Source organism: Camelus bactrianus, chromosome 8 (assembly GCF_048773025.1).
Source record: "Camelus bactrianus isolate YW-2024 breed Bactrian camel chromosome 8, ASM4877302v1, whole genome shotgun sequence".
Lineage (NCBI taxonomy): Eukaryota > Metazoa > Chordata > Mammalia > Artiodactyla > Camelidae > Camelus > Camelus bactrianus.
The window spans coordinates 2673290-2699892 of NC_133546.1; the positions used below are offsets into that span (position 1 = coordinate 2673290).

The 26603-nt window shown below is 46.2% G+C and overlaps 1 protein-coding gene across 1 annotated transcript in view; it reads left to right on the forward strand.

Moving 5' to 3' along the window:
* The window catches only part of TBXT (T-box transcription factor T), a 62212-nt gene that overhangs the window by 17356 nt on the left and 18253 nt on the right, over positions 1-26603 (forward strand). The window contains exons 2-5 of the mRNA XM_045513321.2: positions 16614-16723; positions 21250-21400; positions 21530-21764; positions 26039-26227. The gene's annotated coding sequence lies outside the window, so the exon portion shown is untranslated. The remainder of the gene's footprint in view (positions 1-16613; positions 16724-21249; positions 21401-21529; positions 21765-26038; positions 26228-26603) is intronic.

Sequence of the window (26603 nt, forward strand, 5' to 3'; positions counted from 1 at the left end):
CACACAGACAGCGTCAGGCGTCGTCCTCACTCGGGTGGTTCTGTTTAAGAAGGAGACTTGCATTCGTGTTTCTTTTTTAAAATTTGTTTTCCTGTTCTTTTTCATTAAAGGTTATTACAAGATACGGAACATAATTCCCTGTGCTATACAGAAGAAACTCGTTTTTTAATCTATTTTTACATATAGTGGTGAGCCTTTGCAAATCTCAAACTCCCAAATTTATTCCTTCCCACCCCCTTTCCCCTGGTAACCATAAAATTGTTTACTCTGTCTGGGAATCTGCTTCTGCATTTGTGTTTCTTAGTAGTTCATTTCCCCAAATTTCCTGGAACATGTAGGCAGTCTGCAAGCCTCCTTTGCCCTCAGATTTACTCCACTATCCCCCCTAAATCATCACGTGTGTCTATTTTGTTGCATACCTCCCCCACACTTTTCAAGCTGGCAGGGTCCCCAGGGCCACAAAAATGTGTCAGATTATGTTCTGTGCAAAAGGACTGCAAAATAAACTCTGGGAAAGTGTGTCGTTGTAGCTGGCAGGACTGTCAGATTTAGAAATGGATTTAGAATTTTTACTTTATGCATTTTGTGTTACTTTTAAGGCTGTCTGGGGGTGAATGGGAATTTACACATTTTGAGAAATTAAGGCAGAACAACTCAGCCTGGATTCATGCAGATTTAGAAACAGCTCTGTGTCGTGCTTAGTTTACAGCTACAGTCGGGAATTTTACACGCCCTTGTCTAACTGTGGCAGGCAACGTGCACGTGGTCAGATCCTACTCGTCCTGCAGGTAAGCTGTCATCTGTAAACCCTGCTGGGTCCAGGCGGCTGTGAAATGTGACTGCAGCCCTGAGTAGTACAAATGGCACTAACGACCTCAAATGGGCATAAGCCAAATGGGGTCATTGGCTTTAGGAACTCACCGTCCCCTCCACTTAGATCAAGGATCAGACTTCTATGTTGCTTGGTTCCAGGAGAGCTCGTTCTGTAATGTTTATGTTGAGCAAATGTGTAATCAGTAAAATGAGGAAAATCCCAAATAAATTTTCTTCTTATCCGATTGGCTTTTTCTTCTACGTGGGCATAAATAAATCCAGGCTGGTTTGGTCTGCCTTAACTTCTCAAAGTGTATAAACTCCCATTCACTCACAAATCTGCTTAAAAGTAACATAAAGTAAAAGTTCTAAAACTTCCAGCTTCATCATTTGAGCAGTTTACCCACTCCAACGAGGGATGAAGAGAGCGGTACGTCAGCTTCTCCACGGAAATCTGCATGGCCTCACTGCTCCTTGTAGAAACTGACATGGTCTGAAAGTTTGCTGAAACCATGTATTTTATTAGGGAGCACAGACAATTTGGTGATTAAATAGACTTGTCTACAATTGTATCTGAAAAGTAGTTTGGTCCTCAGATGAAACAATCTTCGTAGTTTATCTGTAGTTAGAAATCGCGGTTCTTAAAAATGCAGATGATGCACTACATGTACTTATTTTAAGCACGTACAAGGTCTGGGTTATAAGAGGTAGGGTGATGGAATGGCCAGAAAGACCTTCCAGAAATCAGCAGCGTTTGAATGCTGTTCAAACGTTTAATGGACTGACTCCTTCATTAAGAAAAGAATGTGATATAATGAATGTGAAAGCAGGAATTCAGAGATAAATGTAAAATTAATCTAAGTTAAACATAGGGCCCTCCAATACACAAAACCCCAAGAACTCTAAGAACAGGAAGATGACGTGCTGGAAAAGCTTAGGGTTTTTTCCTTGATGTGCTTAGAATTGAGGCCAGTATTTTCTGGAAAAGGGCTGGATGGTAATCATCTCAGACTTCACAGGCTACATTCAGTCTCTGCTGCATTTCTTTCCTTCCTTCCTCCCTCCCTCCCTCCTTCCTTCTTTCCGTCTTTTGGAATCTATAAGTACCAGAGCCACCTTCTTTAAGATCTTGCATTCTTCCATTTAAACCACAGGTTTTATTATGTTTATCCTTATATGCTAAGATATTAACCCAACGCCTGACATCTGGCATGGTCTCATAACAGCATTTCTTTTTTTTTTTTCATCTAACCCTGCAGTATTGAAAGGGTGACAAATTCTGAGAGATGGGCTTTCTAATGATCAGCCTTACCAGAACTGTTTCCTTGGGTCAGCCCACCCCAACCCCACCAGCTGTCTGTAGAATTTAAAGTATGGACCCAACAGATAACAGTTTGTTGAAACTACAGCCTCCGTGAGCAGGAGTGGTGTGCAGTGCAGATACAATATTAGAGGGTGGAAACAATTGAAAGGCACAGGATAAAATCTCAGCTGCCGAGCTTTAAGAAGGGTTCGAGTCCCTTTAGTGTTTCATTGTTGGGTATCCCTGACTATAAAGTGATGTCCTTGCGGGCAAAACTGGGCCTCTGTCTTTCCCATATTTCTTTTATGCTTCTTTTCTTCCATTCCTCCCCTCCCCGCCTCCCCTCAAAGCAGCAAAGTGCTCTCTACGCAGCACACAGTGGGGCTTAATAAACGTTGCAGACCCTCTGCACTTGCCTGCTAGACCATCTGCAAAATCGTCCCTTCTCCCTCCCAGTCTCCTATTTTTTTAATATAAAAATGCTGCAACCACTTTTCTATTTCTTTTTTTTAAAGTATGTGTTTTTCAACCTGTCAAATAAAAACAATATGAACAATTTAAGATTGCTTTTAAATATATTTATTTTTCTGTCCACCGTCTCCTTCTTTTTTCAAATATTAGCACTAAGTCATAAGGCATAAAGAGCTAGCGGTTTGCAAAGTTTGATTACAACTGACTCACCTGAAGTCTGTGGTCATTCACTTCTTCCATGCCTAAAAAAAGGGCAAAATATATTACACCCTTACTATTAAATACCAGCAGAGATCTGACGCCTTTGAAAACACATATGATGTTCATCCAGCATACGTTTCAGGTTGAGGAAGAAAAAGAACCTGCTTGCAGGTTTTAGAAGCATTTCGTTCTAGTTCTCCATACGGTTTGAGACGTTTTTACACTTGAGTTAGCAATGTCTGACTTAGTCGGGCCCCTCTCCAAGTCCCTCCTTCAGTGGCCCGAGTTTGGCATTACAGCTTTCGGCTGGGAAGTCGCACAGGCAGGATATGCGTGGGGGTTACGAGGCTGTGGCTTCCCCAAGCCCCAGCCCATGTACGTGGAAATCTCGAGAAACTAGAATTGAATGGTTTTAGCCGAGCTGGCAGGGCTCACAGGCAGGGAAGCGCCCAGCCCGCAGCTCAGCATGGGGTGTCAGGGACATCATTAAGGGGGCAGCATCCTGGCCGCTCCCTCCCACACCTGCGCCCTGGTTCCCTGCTGTAATTTTATGGGCCGTGAGGAGGCAGGTTTGACGCCGAAGAACACAGTCTGCCAACAGCTGCAGACGAGTCCGCTCCCCAGACAGTAAAATGTAAAGAGGGGGAGGGAGGGGCCACCTTTGAAGTTTACAAAAAAGCATGACTTTGACCACTTCCTTTTTCCTTTTTAAATTGGTGTCCCAGGTATGCTGAGAACAACTATCAGCTAACTTTACAAGGAAAGATCCACTTCCTCCCAACACTTAGGGGCTGCGGGGCTCCCAGCACGGTAGTACCCTGGCTCAGTGACCCGCATTTCAGGGAACACATGGTAAGAGGCATATGAGCAGCCTGGCGTTTTGATTTGAAAGGATTATGCGAACATGCCCTGAGGACACACACCCACCAGCATCCAGAGAGCTCTCTGGATTCAAGTTTAAGGTTGAAGGGTACCAGCCACCGGGCCTCCCCACGTCCCTCCCACATGTCTACTCTGCATTGGGCTTTCTTGCTTTTGTCCTTGAAGGAACATGCTCAGAAAGTGAATTGTAACTGTGGGCTGTGTTTTTCTCTTATTTTCATTTCTCAGTTTTAATCTCCACGTACTGTTTTCCCCTTCCACTTTGCCTTCAGTATTTTGTTTAAGAAAGGGTTCCAGGATTTCAGTTGTTCGGTCACGTTTATATAGTTTAGCATGAGATGTCCTGGATGGGGTGTGTGTGTGTGTGTGGATCTGATACAGTCGTCTTAGGGAGAGCTTGCAGGATTGTGGGGTTTGAGTCTCTAGTTTGAACCACACATAGAAGAAAAGTATTTGGCAGCTTGGTGATTTCCAGATGGAACTCTGTTCATTTTAACAATGATCTTAACTTTCTGTTTAATAAAATGTAGGCAAAATGGATCAAATCTAGAATCTTTGATGTTCAACTCTAAGATAAGAATCAGGGCATTATAAAAGGCCGCTGCAGGACGGGCGCGCCTCAGGCCGCCGGAACACTGAGGGAGAACGAGGACTCCCACAGGCTTCCCACTTTTCCTTCAGAACCACTAAAAGGACCGTAAATACTTGCGTCCTTTTTGTAGGGTGGAAATTTACCTAGAGACCAACCCATGGAGCCTTGTAATTTTATTATGAACGCGCTCTGCTCTCACTATGCGGTCATAAGACGTCTAACCAAGCCTTTAACTTCCTGGGGCTCCTCTCCCCACCTTGGAGAAATAAGGCACTTGGTCTCGACCTCTTCTATCTAATACTGTAGCCACTAGTGGCCATGTGACTGTTTAAATTTAACACAATTAAGTAAAATTAAAAATTTAGTTCCACAGTTGCATCAGTCACATCTCAAGTGCTCCACAGTCCCTCGGGCCAGTGGCCGCTGCACTGGAAGGAGGCGAGAGGGCGGAAGTTCTGTGGGACGGCCCCGGCAGGCTCCAGCCGGAGAAACGGCCCGCAGGCCAGGGCAGGCGGCCGGGCTCCAGCCACAGCGGTCTCGCTTTCCCCTTCTGGTTGAAAGTTCGTTGAATCATCATGATGTTATCTATTACACCAGTTCTGCAGAGAGCCACTGATGCAGTAAACATGTAATGAGCACCTACTGTGTGCCAGGAATTGTGCACCATTGATGCTCCTGGACCAGAAAGACAAAAAGCGTCATGCTTTTGGGCTCAGCGCTTACTGCCTGCAGAGGAAGACTAGCAAACAAGTCATCCGCAAGGCAGGAGAGGCTGGGCAGCTGTGCAGAGGGTGCGAAGGACTCTGGGGGGAGATGCTCTGCATCAGGCAGGGCCCCCCAGGGACCGCTAACCCTCAGTGCGTGCTCCACGCTTCCTGCACGAACTGCGGCAGAGATCAGAAGTTCAGAACTGGAGTTGCCGAGTTAAGGAGCATGACAAATCTTTCAGATTCTGATGCCTCAGTTGTCTCCTCTCTGGCAATATGGGAGCACCAATTTTCACACGTTAGCCAACACTCAGGAGTTTTAATAAAAAACATATTTTACCAACATTACAAAGAAAAAATGGCTAGTTTTGTATTTCTTTTATTGCTAGTGAGCTAGAACACCCTTTATGTCATTGACACAGGTTTCCCATGTCACTTCCGTCATCACCCATTTCTGGGTGGGGTGGGTGTGCACACACGCGTGTGTTGATAGTCCAATTTCTTTTTGATTTGTACGATCTCTTCATTGCAATATTAACCTTGTGCCTGTCCTCGAGTTGCAAAAATAACACGTTTGTCATTAATCTTTTAATGCTTATGAACTTTAAATTTATGGAAGCAATAGATAGTTTTAGTTCGGAGCTAATTTAAATGTTTCAATCTTTTCCTTTACGCCGGATATCTTCCCAAAGCAAATATTACATAACTATCAACTATCAACCTGTGTTGTGGTTCTGCACGTTGGCTGCACGGTGGAGTCCTCTGGGGAGCATGAAGAAATACGGATGCCTGGGTCCCCTGCCGCCGCCCCCAGCTACCCAGGGACCCATCATGCAGCCAAGCTCGAAAACCCCTGGTTTATATTTTGTAGCACTTTTATAATTTTATTTTCTACATTTATTTGATTACGAGGGAGGGGTCTGACATTATATTCCCAAAATAGTTCACCATTTGTCTTAAAAACACTTGTCTAATGATCCGTTCTCTCCCAGCTTGTTTGGAAAGCATCTTTACCACAGACGATGCTTTCAAAGATATTTGGGTCCTGTCCTGCAGTTTGTATTCTGTTCAGTGGGTTCCTGAGGCAGCCCTTTACCGGATCCCACAGGAGGGGTCCGCCCTTGCTACTTTTCTGGTTGTGGAACGCATGTTTAAATAGCACTCACACATTTTGGTTAATTAAGTAGAGGGAGCCTAGCCAATCCTGGTTTGAACAGAACATCCACAGAGCCATCTGGGTTGACGATGAGTTAGTATTGAAAGTTGGTTTATTTTTGACTCACTTCATATAAATATGTTTAAAGTGAAATATACAATCGTAGATTCACTCAACAACCTTCTGATGGGGCCAAGGGTTTTCCTTTGAGGTGGGGTCTGCTGATTAGTTCCCTGACTCTTCTTGCATCGCCGACAACTTGGATGCACTGTTGAGGCTTTGGACTCCCAGTTATGTGACGACTTAAGCGCCCCTGGCCCCCAGCCCGAGGGCAGCATCTTTTAGGCTCGCAGTTTTCTCACGGGACCCAGTTTGTTGGTGGTCTTTCCGTTGACTTACCTTAATCACGTCTTCCCAAAGCAGTCAGCCTGCTGGCTTTGTTTGTTTAGAAATAACTGCCTGTCACAGTCATGTTGTTCTGGGTTATGTAAATTGTTAATTCAATTATAAACCCCTGATTATGACTACTTCAGTGGGGAACAAACACAGGTGACTCACGATGACCACTACCTCGTGATGGTCACACATGGCGGTCCCACCGTTCAGCTCAGCCTGCCCCTGGTGCCGTTGGATATTTCAAAGGGAGTCGAGGGTTAATCTGGTTGGTGGGTTCAGTCAGGTTTCCAGGAGGTTTCAGGGAGCTTATGAAGTGGGGGCCGCACATGGTCAGAAGGCAGGTGTAGCGGGCAGAGCCAGATGAGCCCATGTGGGGATCCAGCCCCCTGCCCCCAGGCCGTGAGCACTGGAAGTTATATCCCTCACTCCTGCCTCATCCTGTGCCCACAAGTGGGAAATGCCAGGTCCTCGTGAGGGTCCAGTGAGGCCACGCCAAGGGACTGCTACGCAAGCAGAGCCCTGGGAATTGTCGCTCCCTCGCTCTCCTCCTCTCCCACATCTAACCTGCCCCGGCCCACTCCTGTCTTTGTCACATCAGTACCACTAGGATAGTGATTTCAGACACACCTAGGACTGGGCCAGCCTCCGCTTCAAGGAGACAGAAAGACAAAAGCCCTCATCTTGTCAGACTCCGGGTTCTCAGCTCCTGTCTCACTGGCCTTCGGGCTCCTGAAACAGACCCAGCACCCTTCAGAAGGAGCCTCGTGTGCACTCTTCCCTCCTGCTCCCCCGCCGTCTGCCTAGTTAACACAGCCTCACCCTTCACAGGCGGGCCTCCCTCCTGGGGGGCCCTCCCTCCCTCCCTCCCTCCTGCCAGCCTGCCCGTCCTCCGGGTCCTCAGGGCTGGGGTCCCCGGCCTCAGGAGCGTTCACCCAGGCATAGCTGCTGGCTGTTTTGGTGGCTGTCTGGTGAATAGCATCTTTCTTCCCTGATGAACTCTGGGTTCCTTGGGGACAGGAGTTCTGCCCGCTGGGCGCCCCATGGCTGGCACAGGGTCTGAGCAAATGCTCATTAAATCCTTTCTGGAATACTCATCAGAGTGGACGATCAGTGTAATAAAGCCATCTGACGAAGTCTGACCTGTAAGATGCACTTTGACGTATTTATCTCCTTTTTCCTGTCCTTTTAGCTAATCAGATGGGAACGTGTTACCTATCAAATGAACTCTTCCAGCTTTGGGCCGACGGCCTTGGCCTGGAAGGGCGATGAGGTGGCATCCACCTTCGAAATGACTTCTGGATCATTAGAAATAAGAGCCTCTGAGAAGACGGCTCAGCAGATACAAAGTCCATTTTCCAAGAAAAGGCGGCAACTTTCCCAAGGACCCCAGATCGGTCCTGAGGAAACTGCTCTCCATAAACCTTAATCCTTGGTGACAAACTGTCACAGTTGCAGATGATACCAAATTGCAGTGTATTTTTAATTATATTAGACTTTTTTCTCCCCTGTTGGGAGCGCGGGGAAAGCCAGGGCGCCTTTGATCCGGGGGCAGGTATGTTAATGCTGGAACAACAGGAAGCCCCGGCCCAGATTGCCTCCCCACCCCCTCCAGAGCGCCGCACCTTTTATCTACTTGACTTGATTAAGGAAACCAACTTGAAAGGGCCCAGGCCCTAGGTCATATTTACATCAGCTGTATCCATTAGAAGGAAAAGAAATACTTAAAGGAAAAAAAGTGTAAGTGATTCACTGGTTCATCTGAGACCACATTTAGCATCAGATTTGGGACTTTTAGTTTCTATTTTGCAGGATCTGCAGATCTTTCTGGAAAAGGTGGGGCGGGGGTGGGGCAGGTCTCCCTCTTCTTTTTGGAAGCACTTAGCCCTCGCTCAGGCCCTCTCTCAGGGGGTTGCTAGAGCCACACCCCTCTCCTCTCCTCCCCCCACCCACACCCCAAACCCCGAACCCCTTCCATGTCCAGCAGGGTGGTTCCTGCCATCCTGCTCCAAGTCCTGCCGAGCTGCCTGTTTGGCAAAGTCGGATCTCTGGAGGGATGTCCAGGCCTCCTTCTGTCCCTGATACCGGCCTGACCTTGCCAGTACAAGGCTCCCTCCACCCTCTGACTTTGGCATTTGCATTCCAAGATTTAAGGGTTTCCCCACTGCTTCCTTCTTTCTTCTCCCTCACCTGTTCAAAGCGTTCCCTTCAAAGACCTCCCGAAGCCCCACTCCCGCCACTGGTTCCCACCTTCCCCTTCCTCCCACAGCCAGCTGCCCTGCCCCGGGGCTCACCGGGCCTCAGCCTCCTCACCCTTGTCTTCTCTTTGTTGCTTGCAAATCCTGACAGGGCAGAACCCTCGTCTTCCTTTTGCCTCTCCTCAAAATATGGCAGGTTCTTCAAACACTTAGGGAGCAGAATGAATCACCATTTGATGGCATTTCACTTGCTTAAACATTTTGAATATCACCTGTTGGTGTGTACAATAGACAGAAACTCAAGAGTAAATAATTCTTAATTTAAAAATTATGGAATATCAGTGAAAATGCAATTGCTGATGTAGTGACAGCTTTGGCAGGAATTACAGAGAATTATTCTGGGGCAAGGTCACAGACACGCATGAAATGTGAAATTTATTTATTGCATCATTCCTAGGGAAACTTAGGCAAAATGACTGGAATCGAGAAATGGGCAGAGATACACAGAATATCATTAATATGGCTAACTTAACAAAAACAAAATGGAAGGTGTCAGGATTGTCATAACAGCACACGTCATGACGTGGGCCGTGGCTGTGACACTGTGTACCACACAGGGGTTACTGGGTCCTTCTAAGTGGGCCTCTTGGGAGATTCCAATGACAGATGAACTGTCCGCCTTTCTTCTAAACAGAGAAAGTGTTTCAAGTTTGCTGACCTTTTCTGTGATAACAAATGACTGTCTAATCCTTCAAGGTGAAGATCAGATGCTCACATTTTATTATCATTAGCTGAAGTCTGTAGTTGAAATGAGGGTTCACTCTGGGTGGTGTACGCTCTGCAGGTTTTGACAAATGCGTGACGTCGTGTATCTGCCACTCCTCGTACGGAGGGTTTTCACAGCCCTAAAGACCCCTGTGCTCTGCCTGCTCATCCCCCCCGCTCCTCAGCCCTCGGCAGCCAGTGACTGTTTCATTGTCTTCACTGCTTCTCCTTTTCCCAAATGTCATATGGTTGAGATCGTACAGTACGTGGCCTTTTCAGATGGCCTTCTTTCGATCAGTAATATGCGTGTAAGTTTCCTCCACGCCTTTTGCAGGCTTGATAGCTCATTTCTCTTCAGTGCTGAATCATGTTCATTGTCTGGATGGACCACAGTTTATTTATCCATTCATCTACTGCAGGACCTTCTGGTTGCTTCCAAATTTGGACAATTATGAGTAAAGCTGCTATGAACACTCTGCGTACACGTCTTTGTGTGGACGTGAGTTTTCAGCTCTTCTGGGTAAATACCAAGGAGATGACTGCTGAGTTGTGTGGCGAGAGTATGTTTTGTTTTGTAAGAAACTGCCTGTCTTCCAAGTGGCTGTACCGTATGCATTCCCACTGACAGTGACTGAGTCCCGGCCAGCGTTCAGTGTTGTCAGTGCTCCAGACTCAGGCCATTCTAATAGGTGTGTAGTGATAGCTCACTGTTGCTTTAATCTGCATTTCCCTGATGACTTATGACGTGGAACATCTTTTCATAAGCTTATTTGCCATCTGTGTATCTTCTTTGATGAGTAGTCTTTTAAGATGTTTGGCCCATTTAAAAACATTGTGTTGCTTCCTTATTGTTGAGTTTTAAGAGTTCTTGGTATATTTTTAATACAAACCCTCAGATGTGTTTTTGCAAATATTTCCTCCCAGTCTGTGTCTTGTCTCTTCAGTCTCTTAACAGTGTCTTTCACAGAGTAGTTTTTAATTTTAACCAAATCCAGTTTATCAATTTTGTCTTTTGTGGGTTGTGCTGCTTTTAGTGCAGTATCTTCAACACTCATCGCCAGACCAAGGCCACCAGATTTTCTCCTACTTTCTCTTCTAGAACTTTCACAGCTTTGCCCTCCCTTTTACGCAGATGATCTGTTGTGAGCTGATTTTTCGTGAAGGGTTTGAGGTCTGTATTCACTTTTTTTTTTTTTTTTTTTTTGGCACGTAGACGTTCAGTTCCAACAGCATTTCTTGAAAAGACTGTTCTTTCTCTGTGGAATAGCCTTTGCTCCTTTGCCAAAGGTCAGTTGTCTGTATTAGTGTGGGTCTGCGTCCTGGCTCCTTATTCCAGTTCTTTGATTTATCTGTCTGTTCATTCACCAATGCCCCCGCTGTCTCACTTTTTGTAACTTCACTGCAAATTTTGAAGTCGAGTAGTGTCAGTCCTTGGACTTCCTTTTTCTTCTTCATTATGGTGTTGGGTCTTTGGCCTTTTCATATAAACCTCAGAATCAGTTTGTTGATAATCATAAAATAACTTGGTGGGGTTTTCTTTGGAACTGTATTGAATCTATAGACCAAGCTGTGTTGAGTCTTACTATCCATGGATGTAAAATATCTATTTACTTAAATCTTCTTTGACACCTCTCATCAAAGTTTTGTAGTTTCCCTCATATAGATCTTGTGCATATTTTGTTAGATTTATTCCTGAGTACTTTTTTGGTGCTAATGCAAATGATATTGTGGTTTTAATTTTAAATTCTATTTGTTCAGTGCTGGTGTATAGGAAAGTGATTGGCTTTTGTATACTAACCTTGTGACCAATAGCCTCGGTATAATCACCAAGTTCAAGGCATTTTGGGGGTCAACTTTCTGCATAGTTGATGTCTGCCAACAAAGATTTATTTCCTCCTTCTCAGTCTATATACCCTCCTCGTTTATTTTCCAGAAGAGGTTGTATAACATTTTGTGTTAATCCTCACTTAAATTTCAGATACAATTATTTTGTGAAACCATCTGGGCCTAGAGATTTCTAAACTTGATTTCTTTAACGGTTATAAGACTTTTAAGGTTGTCTTCCTCATCTTGGCTGAGTTTTGGTAGTTTGTTGGTTTTGAAAAATGGTCCATTTCTTCTAAGTTGTCAATTTTATGAGTATAAATTGAACAGTATTCACTTACTATCATTTGATGGCTGAAGGGTCTGTAGTGATACTCCCTATTTCATTCCTAATATGGTGACTTACGTCTTTTTATCAGTCTTGCTAGAGGCTTACAGATTTTACTGAGATTTTTCAAAGAGCTACCTTTTGTTTCATTTATATTCTCCGATTGTTCCCTATTTTTCATTTTATTGAGTTACACTGTTACCTTTATTATTGCCTCCCTTCTGCTTGATTTTGGTTTATTTTGCTCTTCTTTTTCTAGTTTTGTGAGGCAGGAACTTAGGAAATTGTTCTGAGACTTCTCCTTCCTACGTGTGCATTTCGTGCTATAAATTTCCCTCTCAGTTCTGCTCTAGATGCATCTCACAGGTTTTGATACATTGTGCCTTCATTTTCATTCAGTTAAATTTATGCTGAAATTTCCTTTTAGCCTTCCTCTTGGACCCATAGATTATTTAGGAGTGTTGCTACTTTCCATGTTTGAAAATTTCCCTTTTGTCTTTCTGTCATCAATTTCTAGCATGACTCCATCTGTCATTGACTTCTAGTATGATGCCATTATGATCAGAGAACAAACTCTCCATGGTTTCAGTTTTCTTCAATTTATTAAATTAAAAAAAGTCCTCTAGGCTGTGGTCTGTCTTGGTGAATGTTCTGTGGGTGCTGAACGTGAATGTGCATCCTGCTGCTCTTGGGTGATGTGTTCTCTAGATGTTGGTCAACGGGGTCGTTCAGTTCTTCTACATTCTTGCTGGTTTTCTGTTTAGAGGTTCTACTGAGTGCTGACAGAGGGGTGATGAAGTCTCTAACTATAATTGTGGATTTATCTTTCTCCTTTAAGTTCTTCCAGTGTTTTCATCGCGTGTTTCGAAGCTCTGTTGTTTGCTGCATACATATTTAGGATTGCTATGTCTTTTTGGTGAATTGATTCTTCACTCATTATAAAATGTTTCTCTTTGTCCTCAGTGATTTTCTTTGCTCTGAAGTCTATCTGATATAATGCAGCCTCCTTTATTGGTTTTATATGATATATCTTTTTTCATCCTTTTACTTTCAAACTACCTATATACTTAAGTTTGAAATGAATTTTGTGAAGACAGTGTTTATTTGGGTGGTATGTTTCTGTCCATTCTGCCACCCTCTGAAGTCTAATTTGAGTATTTAGACCCTTTACATTTAGAGTAACTATTGAAACTTAGGGCTTACACCTGCCATTTCATTATTTGTTTTGTTTCTTTTCTGTTTCTCATTCCTCTGTTTCTCTTTTCTTGCCTTCCTGTGGATTACCTTGCAAATTTTAGAATGCTGCTTTTATTTATTTATAATATTTTTGATCATATCATTTTTTGTAGTTTTCTTAGTGGTTGTTCTAGATATTACAACATACAAGTAACTTATTCTAGCCTCCTCATATCAACATCCTACCGCTTTGAGCGAAACATTCAATGTTTACTTCCATTTAGATCCCTTAACCCTTTTCCTTTTTTAAATAAAATTGTCTTGAGTATTTCCTCTACATACATAGAGCACTACATCAGATGCCGGAACTTTCTCTCAAAGGGTGAACTAATAATAATAGTGGGATTATATATAAAAACACATACCTAGGGAGAAAGGGAGACATAAAACATGCATTTTACATGACACATAATATGAAAAAATGATTATAAGAGATACATCTAACTGAAAGACATAAAGGAGCTCATTGTACTATTGTTATCAGTTTGTTTAAGTTTGAAACTTTTCAAAATAAATAGTTAGAAAAATCTTAGCGTTAAAAAGACAGCTCCCGCCCAACTTTACCTGGGGATATCATATATTCCAGGATAAAAAATAGCATTTGTTCCATTTTTTCTTCAGTATATTAGCATTACTGGGAAAGGTAGAATGAAAATAAAACTGCAGCGCCAACTCCAGCTGTAATCAATAGTCAGTGTGTGTTTCCAAGCACAGAAAACAGTTTAACAGAATCTGGCATTTTATTGGGTCCCTCGGATGATGCAGTGCTGTTGTTAAGATAAGCGGAAACTTTGGAAAAACACCCTCTTCATAAGCCAACTGAAAAACTTGTTATGAACTAGGAATAGTTCAAGACAGAAACTGAGGGCAAGCAAGCTTTCTTAAAAAATCCACCTGGGCTCAGGTACAGACATGGAAGACTGAAGGGTACTCTGATTAAAGTGGGTAGCCACACGAAACACTTGTAAACAAGAAAAAGGTTTTGGAAATGGAGGTGACTGGTTTGACAGACCACTTTGGTGCAGCCAAAATTCCAAACTGGGTTGAGAAAATGAATGCAGGTACTAAGGAGAAAGCAGGCAAGTCTAAGATCTAGACTGCAATATCTAGAAGTATTTGAGAATGTTTGTAAACCCTAGGTGCAAACAATTCTAGGATAAAACAAGGAAGTAAAATAATTAAAAATCTTTCCATTTGTTTTGCCTGGAGGACTGGAAGGACAGGCCTGCTGGGGTGGACCAGGTGCTTTGTGGCAAGTACACTCAGCCCAAGATTAGACAGAGCATAAATTTGGCTCCAGGACTTTGGACTAGTTTGAGAGGGAAGGGATTCAGCAGGACTGGACAGACTGACTTTGGCCCTGAGTCCTGGGTAGTGACCTAGCACATGAATGTCAAACTAACCAGAGTTTCACTGAGCATCTCATATACCGTGAAGTTTCCTTCACCTGGGTACCCTGCTAGTAAGCAATATTGGGGTCCTGTTAGTAAGGAAGAAGATGGGTAACAGCTGTTGGGTGAGCAGCCAGCAGTGGGGCTACCCCCAGAGAGTCCCGGCCACCTGCTGGGCCCAGCGGTGACTTCACACTGACACCAGGCAGATGGCCGTGGAAAGCTCGTGCCCAGAGTGCTTGTGAAACCAGCAGTGAGTTCCCACTTTGTAAGTTTGTAAGCAGTGGAAACTGGAGGAACACAGCTTGGCTGAAGCACCATAAGCCATGGCATTGAAGGGTATTTGTAAAAATCATCTCGTATTTCCCTCTCAGGGCCTTCTCTTTCAGCCTTTGGGATGGAGGGAAAAGCTGCGAAGCAGGTGAGCAGGAGAGCAGGCGAGCTGCGTGCGTGTCTCTTCGCTCTCACTCAACCTCTTGGCGCCTTTCCCTTCCTCTCCACCTCTGTCCCCACTGGGCCCCTCATGGAATGAACTGTTTCAGCCTAAAAGAAGGCCCAAGGCGTTGGGGGTTCAGAGCAAAATTTAGCAAAACCGATAGTGGAGGAGAAATGAAAGGTCACAGACAAAGGCTTGTCTTTGTCAGAACAGCCACAGAGGCCGGCTGAGGACAGAGACAGTTTCTAACCCACAGATGCTCCCACAGGGCTCAACCTTGACCGAACTGGGGCACCAGCCTTGAAGCCAGATATTTTGGCTCGATTTCCTAAAAGCATGTCAACATGACATCAGGATAATCTGACCCATATTTGAGCTTCTTATGGGGCATGTGAGGTCTTAAAAGTTGTGGAATTTGATGAACAAACATTCCTCCAAGAGCTTACTGTCATGGGTTATGGAAGCTAGAATGAGACTGTTTAATTCATTTACAGGTTATCGGTTCAGGGCGTAGGCTGCAGAATTCTCTCAAACTTAGAGAAGAGTCAAAGCCCCACACCTGGCATGCGTCCTCCCCTGTGCACAGATGGGAAAACCCACAAGACACACAGGTATAGCTCTCGTCTATCAAATGAGGGAGTTTGGCAGGATGACCTTCTTAGCGACACATTCTGACTATACAGCCCCATGAATATACACATCTAGAAATCTAGGGACCGGATTACAATCTCCACCCCAACGGGACAGCAAAACTGCAAACACGCACGTGGACTAAGGCCTCTCACGCACAAATCTGGCCCTGTACCTATTCTAGTCCGGCGTTAAATCTGACTCTTTGCGCAAAGAGGGTGATGGTAAGTCGTGTGCGTGCGTTCTGGGGCTGTCTCAAAGGCCGACCCTCTCTTTCCTAATTTCCGGCTTCTCTTCCTGGGCCACGCTCGGCAGTGTGCCTGTTCCCTCACGTCACCCGGGCGCCTGGGTAAGCGTGCAGCTTTCCCCGAAGGCTCTGACTTAGCTGCTCTGCGCGCAGGCCCAGGAACCTGTGCTGCTGTCAAGCTCCTCTGATCATTCCCGCGAGTCTGACGGTCGGACAAACGCGGGGAACCAGAGTCAGCACACCTGCCTGTCACCATCGGTGCCGGTTCGGTCCGGCGGACCTGAGGAAGGGTGGTTCGAGATCACAGCGCCCCTCCCTCAGGGCGCGGAACGAGAAGCGCTGCGAGTTCTCCGTGAAGCCCCCTCACCCAGGCCTCAGCGGGTGGCGCGCTCAGCTCTGTGCCGCTGTCTCCCTGGGCCTCCGCGCTCTGCCTTCCTGTGCGACCTGCTTCTTGCTTTACTTCCTTCTGCTTGGAATTCTCTCCACCCTGATGTTCTATCACTTGGGATTCAACTGGGTTTTACTTTAACTTTCCAGCTATTTCTGTAACTAAAAAATTTCCCCTCATTTTCTACATTTAGGGTAACATGATTTGCATCACTATTTTGGGTTTTAAAGTAGCACCCCCAGTACTGCCCCTGATACCGCCCTGAATCACGCGGTGCTAAATCATCTCCTTTGTTACTGGTCTCAGCCTGAGGAGCCAGGTCTCCGTCTGATGGTTTTGCTGCCCAAGGGCATTAGTGTTATCTTGTCAGCTAATTCACACTGGAAGGCCAGGGCAGAGGCGTCTAAGTGTTTACAGCTTCCCCAGAATACTTTGACACACACACGAGAGTATTATAAATATAAGCTAGGGAGAACAGGTGCCGGGTTTACTCATCATAAGAGACGACGCCGGGGCACTCTGAGTGTGTGTGATACACACATGTGTATGTTACAAACACAAAGCAGACAAATATCCACCCTTGACAGTCTTCAGTTCTAGCTGCAGAGGTAAGACATGAATGTAAAGAATAAAAACAAACCATTTCTTTCAGAACAAGAGTATCTGCAGATCGGCTGAGAAGGATTCCAGAAGTGAGGCGTGTCTCAGTCACTCACATCAGATGTACTCAACGTCCCTGGCTAACACGGAGCTCTCCAGGAGGTACGTGCTCCCTCAGCCAGGTACAGAGGCCAATTTTAAATAGGTTTTGCACAATCACACTCACGGTCTTTTCACAGGTGAGTGAATAAACTGTCACTCCACAATATGGCATCAATACGGTTTCCCAGTAAAAGAAGCAAGACTTTTTGATGCTTTTGAAGAAGCATCAAAAAGTCTAATCAATAAGAAAGTGACCAGCATGGTGCACATGGAAAAGGTGAACTAAAGTAACCCCGTCCTTTGAGACCGTTGGGCCTGTAGGAGGCAGAAAGTACAGAGGAGAGAGAGGGGCCGGTTGTCTTGCAGGAGGCTGTAACAACTCCCCTGGGACTGCAAATTGTCGAAGCGTCTCACTCCTGCAGGCTGAAGTCTGCACCGCTCCTACCGAGCAGGTGCACTCCAGCAGCACAGGGCTGAGTCGGCCAGCGCAGCAGGGGCGCCAGGGCGGATCACTCAGTGAGCAGGGCGCCCCGTGCTGGGCACGGGGTGGGTGCAGAGTGCAAGGCTGCATGACTAGCGGGTAAGGCGAACACAAAAGCAAGTATGAAAAAGACACATCCTGCAATAATGGCAGAGAGAGGTGCAGAGACCAGGGAGAGACGGTTCCCAAACCTCCATGCCATCACCCAGGTGCCACGCCTGCCGATGCCGAGTCCGCACGCCGGGCACAGTGCTGGCGCCCACTCCGTCCGATGCCGCAGGGCCAGGCTGCTACACGGAGGGGCGCCCGAGCTGGCATGTTAGCCGACCGGGTCAGGCGAGGTTAGTGAGGAGGTTCAATCGGTCTGACTGCAGGTCCCCATGGGGTGCAGGGGCCCTTCCCCTCACCTGGGTGGAGAGCTGGGCATCGGTCTCCCTACTGCCCTAAGACTGTAACTGTACTCCCAAGGTACACAGTGCGCACAGGTCACGCACTGAGCAGCAGGACTTGAGCTTGGAGCAGCGGCCCGAGCCCGGCTGTCCCGGCTCCCCAGGACCAGCAGAGCACAGGGATGCGGGGAGGACGGGGTCGGGGGGATGTGTCCGTAGGGAGCTGAGGAGATACTTCTTTTCTTTAAAGCCAATGGAAACAAGGGGGCCACCTCAGAGTTAGGACGAATTAAGATGATGTCAGCCAGCTCTCCAGCTGCAGTAGCCCTTTCCAGCACGGAATTCCCAAGTTGTACCAGATCCTTTCCCCTCTTCCTGGGTCTGTACCCGGGAGGAGGCACATCTCCAAAGAGACCACAATTCCTTGGATCAGAGCTTTGTCTGCACTGAAGGTTCTCTTCTCTTCTCCAGAAACTGGCACGCTCAAGACCAGCTCTGGGATGTTTCCCATGAAGCAATTTAACGGATGTCCAACTGGAAGAATCCTGCAGATTCTTGGGCCAAGGAGTGACTCTCTGGTCATTTGCAGGGAGAAGTGTCTCTCTTTTAGTGGCCAATTCAAGCCCCCGCTATTAGCATTTGAATCAGGCAGCCTTGCTGTTTTGATTGAAAAGAGAAACCCAGGCTTTGTTGTTGCAATTTAGGGGCGTGAGTAATTTTCTACCCTCCTTTAATCAAGTCAAATAGATGGGGAAATGGCAATATATGGGGAAAGTGTGGTCTGGCCTCGGAAATGCAAACGCGGCCCCCATCCTGAAGCTGCCCCCTGTCAGTTCCTGGCCCCATGTGTGACAGCTCAGCTCCAGATCAGCGGGCTTCCTTGGCCAGCTGTCCTGTCCATTGGAATTTGGCTGAATATCTTCAAAATATTCTCTTTGTTTGGATTAAACCAACCCAGATAATGGTGGAAATGCAGCAGGACGTGATTGATGCGTGGATGGTCAAGGTCTCCTCTTGCGTCCTCTGGTCCATTTCCCATGCACAAGGGAGGAGGGTGGAAAGGTCCCTGCAGGGTCCAATGGTGACACCAGCACTCTCCTGAAGTCAAGGCTCCCAGGAGCACTTTGTAACATTTAATTTGTATGCCTAGGAGACACCCTGTTTGCTTCTGTAGCTAATAAAAACTGAACAATTTTTAAGTTAAAAAGATGCAGGAGGACCAAGTTTTCAAAAATCCTCCATTTGCCTTGCTGTTCCTTTCATGCGCTCACAGTTTCCCGTATGGTGTTCGTGGAGACGCGGAGATCTGGGATCCTTAGAAATGCAGACGACAAGGAAAAACCCATCTGGGGAAAAAAAGTCTTTTGCAAAGTTGATGGGTTTGCAGCCAGGCTCAGAGCCAGGATTGCTTACTTTTGTGCCCTGACACTGGGGCAGAGCTGTCACCCTGTGGGAAGCTCCTGGCAGCACTGCAGGGCTGCGTGGCGGGTGACAGGCTTGACCGCATCCCTGATGAACATCCGTCAAAGGGGTCTGTAAAACCACAGAGGTCGCCCGAGCCCCGCAGCCCCAGCCCATGGGAAGGGCCCGGGATCCCTGGCTCCAGTGGGAGAGGACCAGCCCCTCAGCCGCCCTGCTCTGCTTGTGCAGAGACGGCCTCAGGAAGATGCTTCTCCCCCTGCTCAGCCCAAGACCAGGCTCAGTAGCAATGAGAAACTGCTCACGGAATTACAGTGAGCCGTCAGAGGAAATCCACGCTCAGCAAACCGTGTTTTGTCCACTCTTCCAGCTAAAATGTTTGCTAGCTTCCTTCCCCACTCCACTCCCCTTTGGATGACAGGCGAATTCCCTCCTTTGAGATTTGGTTGACCCAGTCCCTCTACCTCACATTCTGGGTCACAAACCCACCACCCCTTCCAGGAAGCCCTCCAGGATTTATCTCCTTTGCTCATTAGCTCCTGCCTAAGCTGGGGCTGAAATTGCCCCTCCTCCAGTTATATTCTTTAGCTGCTGGAGCCCTGTAAGAGCCCCAAGGGCGGGTACCGCATCTTCTAATTATTGGGTGTTCTCCCCTAGGCCTGAGTGCTCTTCCAAGAAAAGCAATTTGTCAAACAGCTGTTCCCCAGGAGCTGATAAAAGGCTGTGTTTGTTTCTGCCTCGCTGGTTGCGTATCGTGTGTGCGGAGACAAACGGCAGGCGGGGCTCTGAGGCACCTGTCTCATCGCAGTGTGGGAGGGCCGACGGCGCCCGGGCCTCGCTGTGGGCCCCCCGCCCCGGGAGCTCACCGCGAGGCAGGGGGTCGCCCTGCACTTTGCTGCAGCTGTTCTGGCCTCACTGGGAGAACCAACGCAGAAAGGGAGGATGAAGTCCCAGGGGCCAGCCTAGGACCACCGTTGGGACCGGGTGACACCGGGCAGTTCGTTCATTGGCCCTAGAGTCTGTCCCCAAAACTCAACTGGTGATGACAGCCATTACTCCGTGTTCTCACAGAGCGGTGTGAGCACCAGGTGAGCTTGTGTGGGGCCCGCCGCTGCCGAGGCGGAGGGGCACTGCCTTGCCACCATCACTGCAGGGTCCATAATTGGTCCCCAGGGCAACCCTCTGGTTCCGGCCTCCTGGAGGGAATTTCCCACAAGACCGCAGTCCCCTGTCATTTGTCCCCATCTTCCCAGACAGCCCAGGATGCAGGCGAGGGAGGGAGGGCACCGCGGGGTTGTAAATGTTGCATCTATTATTAGCATTGGGAGACAGGTGGCGGCTAGTGCAGACAGCTGTGTGCCAGGCCCTGGGCAAGCGTCTGCGTGAGCTCGTGTCCCGTGTGTGTCCCTTACCCCGCCGGCAGCCCTCTGAGTCATCAGTGCTCCGTCCCGTGGTGCGGACCAGACAGCTGCTCCGAGGCTCGCGGGCATGCTCCGGGCCACGGCGGTGAGCAGCCGGGGGCCGCAGCCGGTGTCCTCGCGCCCATCCGGGCGGGAGGCAGCCCTTCAGCCGTGCGCGCGCGCTCCTTCAGCGCCAGACCGTCTGGCTTTAGGCCCAGGTGATGCCAGGCTTTATTACAGGTACTGTGGAGGAGTGAAGGGAAGACGTCGTTTCGTGGGCTACAGTAATGGGCGGATTCAATATGCGTTGCACAAAATCCGTGTAATCCATCCGCACGTGGATGCGCAGCGCACGGGGTCGGGAACTGCTGCCTTCATCGGCGCTTACCGCTGCTTCTTCCAAGATGAGCACGCGCCGGAGACTTCCAGGGAGAAGTCCCGAGGCATTAGGATAGCAGCGCTGTGTGCTCAAGGCGTGCCGAGCCTGACAGCTTGCTTCTGTGTTTGCTTTTCTCTGTTTGGTGCTACCCCGAGCAGACTGCTGGAGGGGAACGGCCGGTTTGCTGATGTGGACCTAGAGGGCAGAGCCGTTGGTCTGCTCAGTGTTGTTTTGGTCTGGAAGCCGCACAGTGAGGCTCTGTCTCAGATCTGGGAAGGTGGGCAGGGGCAGGGGCCAGCCCAGGGGAACGTTTGTGAATACACAGTACCCTTCCTGCTGCCTGTCAGCAGGCTGTGCACTGAAAGTCCTGATGCATCCAGGAGGGCTGCGTGGAGGCAGTGGCACGTTTATATGTACCGAACTGTTTCCATTCTGGTCTTGATGTGGTGACCAGGGGACAGGGAAGTTAGTTCTGGCTTTAGACACATAAACATCTAACCTTGAGTCTAATTTAACAGCAAAAGGAGAACCAAAACAGCCCCTTGCCTTTCCGAGGTCGAGTTTCCTGCGGCTTCCCTCCGTGGACACTCTCCGCCCAGCAAAGCCGGCCCTCAGTGGGCGATCACAGAGATGAACCCAGGGCCTCAACCGGCATTCCTTAGCAATAAGGTACTATCTCCCAAAATTTCAAATAGTGTGCAATGAAAATTTAAATATAGATAAATAGACATTTTAGTGATCATTGCTAGTCCAACTTTGCCAAGTTCTGTTTTAAAAAATATTTCTCACATTTTGAAGGTAAGGAAAATGATAACCACAAAAATAACGTTTGCTTCCGAGAACTGGATCACGTGTTCCCAAGTGGACACGGGCAGGGCGGAGTGCGGCCAGGGGAGAGGACGGAGGACTTCCGGTCAGCGGGTCCGCAGCGAAAGGCTCTGCCTGCCCTCCGCTTCCTGAGGTGCGACAGCGCAGCTGGTAGAAAAAAAGATTCGAATCAGAAAACAAGAGAACAAGTGGCCCTGTGCGGCAGGTGAGTAATCTAGAAAAACGCCAGAAATGAGAAATATTCAGGAAAAAAAAAGAACCAAAAACTCCCAGCAGTTTTTGAGAAGTTGGCAGTGGCAGGGGAAAAGGAATAGAGACACTTCAGATTTGGGGTGGCTCCTGCTTCTGATCTCAACCCCAAAATCACTTTCCCCAGGAATTCTTCCGGGACGCCCGTGGGGCGGGGTGGGGTGGGGGGACCTGCGCTGAGCTCATCTTTTCCGGGCTGGAGTTTTCCTCCTCTCATCACCGCGGAGGGGTCAGGGATGTGGCTGCTCCACGCCCCGCCCTCCGCCTGCGCTCCCCCCGCCACGGGGCAAGGGCTGTCACGGTCACCGCGAGGTCTCCTGCTTCTGGAAGAGTAACTACCACACCGAGGAGAGCAGTCAATTTTTCCTCAACAAATGCGTGAATGAATGTGCTCCTTTGGGTTCAGTTTTCCGTCTATAAAATCTGGGTAATGCCCACCCCTCCCCTTCTCACGCGGTGGAAAGGATGGCGTTGCAGGTGGGTAGGAACCGTCTGACCCTTTGTACCTCTGTGACCTTAGTCAGGCCCGGCCTTGGTGTCCTCATTTTGTGCAGAGGGTACAAGGGTGCCCACTCTAGGGGTGTTGTGAGGACTAACTCAGCAACGTAGTTAAGACGCTTTACCTAACGGCTGGCATGTGGTACGATCTCTTTAAACGTCCAGTACTTTGTACAAGATGAGTTGCATCCATTAAGGTCACCATGGTGATGAATGTCTAGTGTGTGACACCCTCCTCCGTGTTGGGTACATCTGTTGCCAACAACCTCGTAAAGAATGAGCAAGGAGGCTCCTGGCCGCCAGCTGGAGCAGCACTGGTGAGCAGGTCTCCACCGGGAGAAGCCCGGTTGCAGCCTGGTCGCTGACTGTGTCCGACTACGTCTGTGAGACAGATGTTTTGTCATTAGTCCAGTTTGATGCAGCAGGAACGGTCAGCCTTCAAGACGAGACACTGGGATTCAGTCTCTTACAACTTTGCTGTCTTGTCTACTTGCCTTGTCTTTTGGAATCCTTACCAGATTTTGTCATGAACAGAGTTCATATTTTAATTAATGCACTGTGCATGAATTAAATTAATTTTAATTCTAATTAAAGAGCAACCATCAAGCTGTCTAACTGTACAGGTGCAGTGTAGCTCAGAGGCGGGTGATTGGTGGAGAGGTCCAGAAGGCCAGGATTCTGGCGAGGGGGCACCTGGAGAAAGACGGGCTGCAGCCGGCGAGGGGTGGGAAGTCCCTCTCTGGTCCAGGCCTATCCCGCTTTCTTTCCTCCGAAGATGTCGCAGATGCTGTTCCATTGGGCACCTGTGCACGGACCCATCTATGAGACAGGACAGCATCACCTGATACTAGTTGTTCTCTAGTCTCTGTTTCCTGGGTATCAAATTCCATCAATTCAGAGGTGTTTTACAGATACTAACTTCAAGCCAACAGGTAAACAGCAGCTGTGAATTCATCAGTCATTAGTTTGATTTTCATGCAAGTTGCAGTAGAGATTATTTTTTCACACACACACACACACACAGACCTTTGTTAATAGTGATTTGTTTTTACTTCTCTAATATTGATTTTGGTGAAGATTGATTGATTTGTCTTGCTAGAAACAGGTGCTGTTTTATTTATTTAGCCAGTATTTGAGGTTCTCAAACATCCTCTAAAGCAGGATTATTGTGTATGAGAAGCTAATCCAAATTTTATATGCTTCCCTTGACCCCCAATTTTGAAGAACGTTTCCACAATTTCCCCAGTGGTCAGAATTTCGAGTTTGAGACATAGTAGCCTGTGGATTCATATGATCAGGAAAGGAGGCATCAATATTCAGAAGGGTGGATAGATACACAATGAGAAACGCATGGGTAAAACAGCCTTTGAAGAGCCACTGCACTGGGGAATCTACTGGCAGACTTACAGTAGACTGAGGTGTTCAATGTAAGGTTCAGAAGCTTGTGGGGGTGGAAACGCCTTAGAATATGTTGTATATGATTATGTGCATATGATTTTCTTGGAGACAAGATTCATAGTGTGTGCGTGCTTTCAATTTGGTTTTTAGGGAGGTCTCTGATCCCAAAAAAGTTAATGTCATAGAGTGAAGTCATTCAGTGAAGTGGATAAAACCTTCCATTTGCAGAAAAAGTATACACTGGTATATTAACCAATGTTAATATTGGTATTAACACCATTTTAAGAGTTAATGTATAGAAAATAGATTTAAATACAATTTGTTTTCCAGATTTATGGAAAAATAATTGACATACATCACTGTCTAAGTTTAAGGTGTAGAGCATGATGGTTTGATTAACATCTACTGTGAAATAATTATTACAGTAGGTTTAGTTAATATCCATCTTCGCTCATATAGATACAATAAAAAGAAAAGAAAACAATTCTCTGGTTATGAGAACTCCTAGGATCTACTCTCTTAACGTTCCTTCGTATCGTAGCGCAGTGTTACTGTAGTCATTGTGCTGTGCGTGACATTCCTAGGGCTTATTTGTCTTATAATTGGCGGTCACCTTCTTCTTAGTCCCCCTTCCCCAAGGCCCTGCCTCTGATTCCATGTAAAAGTGAGATTATACAGTATTAGCCTTTCTCTAACTTATTTCACTTAGCATAGTGCCTTCCAGGTTCATCCGTGTTGTTACAATGATAGGATTTCCTTGGTTTTTTTATGGCTGAATTTTATATATATATATATATGTATATTTATATATTTATATATGTTTATATATATTTATATATATATATACACACACACACATATATATATATATATATATATGACAATATCTTTATCCATACACTCATCCATCGCTGGACACTTAAGCTGTTTTCATGTCTTGGCTATTGTAAATAATCCTCCTGTGAACATGAGGATGTGAACATCTTTTTGAGTTGTGCTTTCATTTTCATTGGGTAAATATCCAGATGTGGGATTGCTGGATCACATGGTAATTCTATTTTTAATATTTTGAGGAACCTCCATACTGTCCTCCATAGTGGCTGCACCAACTTACATTCCCACCAACAGTGCACGAGGGTTCCCTTTTCTTCACATCCTCACCAGCACTTGTTATCTCTTGCCTGTTTGATAATGGCCATTCTAATGGGTGTGATTTTATTTGCATTTTCCTAATGATTATTGATGTCAAACACCTTTCATGTACCTGTTGGTCATTCATGCATCTTCAGAAAAATGTCTATTCAGGTCCTTTGCCCATTTTAAAATTGGATTTTTTTTTTTTTTTTTTTTTTGCTATTAAGTTGTATGAGTTCTTTATATATTTTGGATATTAATCTGTTATCAGACATATTGTTTGCAGATATTTTTTTCCTGCCCTGTAGGTTGTCTTTTCACTTTGTTAATAGTTTCTTTTACTGCACAGCTTTTTAGTTTGACATAGTTCCTCTTGTTTTTCATTTTGTTGCTTGTGCTTGAGGTGTCATATCCAAAAAACCATTGCCAAGACCCATGTCAATATTTTTCTATTTTTTTCTAGGAGTTTCATGGTTTCAGATCTTACATTTAAGTCTTTAATCCATTTTGAGTTGATTTTTGTAAGTGGTGAAAAATAGGGGTCAAGTTTCATTCTTTTACATGTAAATATCCAATTTTCCCAACACCATTTATTGAAGACTGTATTTCTCCACTGAGTATTCTTGGCTCCACTGTCAAATATTAGTTGACTGGATGTGCTTGGACTCACTTCTGGGCTCTTGGCTCTGTTCCATTGGTCTTTCTGTTTGTAATCCCAGCACCACACTGTTTTTGTCACTATAGCTTTGTAGTGTAGCTTGAAACTAGAAAGTGGATGCCTCCTGCTTTGCTATTCTTTCTCGGAACTTCTTTGGCTATTCAGGGTCTTTTGAAGTTCCATATAAATTTTAGGAGTATTTTTTTCTATTTGTGCAAAAAATGTCATTGGAATCTTGATAGGAATTTTGTTGAATCTATATGACCTTTGGTAATATTGACATTTTAACAATATTCAATCTTCCAATCCATGAACATGGGATACCTTTCCATTTATTTGTGTCTTCTTAGTTTTCTTTCATCAAAGTCTTATCGTTCTCAGAGTAGAGATCCTCATCTTCTTAAATTTATTCCTACATATTTATTCCTATGTATTTTATAGTTTTTGATGCTATTGTAAATTGGATCAATTTATTTATTTAGTATTCAGGTAATTTATTGTTGCTAAGTAGAATCTTTAAGAGAAGTCTCTCTTTTCTTTAGGATTAACCTTCTAGAACACACAAAGGGTGAGCCTACTTCTCCAGGGATGACTATAGCACCCAGGACCATGGCACCCCTGACCCTGGAACAAGCAATTCAGATGCATTGTGCTGTGGTTGGCTTCTGTCTTTTCTCTGCCTAGAGAGTTAGAAGATATAGTTCTCCAGGAGATCAAAGAACAAGTTAGAGGTGAGAGTGAAAGCAAGAGATGCCAGAGGATGGGAAGTTGTGGTGAGAGAAGGACCCTGAGCTTAAGATTTGAGTCAGAGCAGCTCTGGGCAATGCCCAAAGTTCAGAGCGTGAATTCCTGCCCTGGGTGGAGTGGGGGTGAAGGTCATTAAGATTTCAGGGCTGCTGAATTTGATGGGTCAGCAGCCTGAGGAGATGGAAATTCTCAGGATAATGGCAAGAGGCAGGAGAGGGGGCATGAATTGTGTCCCAATTCCTTGGTGACTAAGAGCAAAGGCCCAAGAATTAGGCTTATAATAGAGTTGGTGGGTGGCACATCTCCATGGCACTTTGTCTTCAGAGTTATGTGTATAGTTTTATTCTTTTATTCATTCTA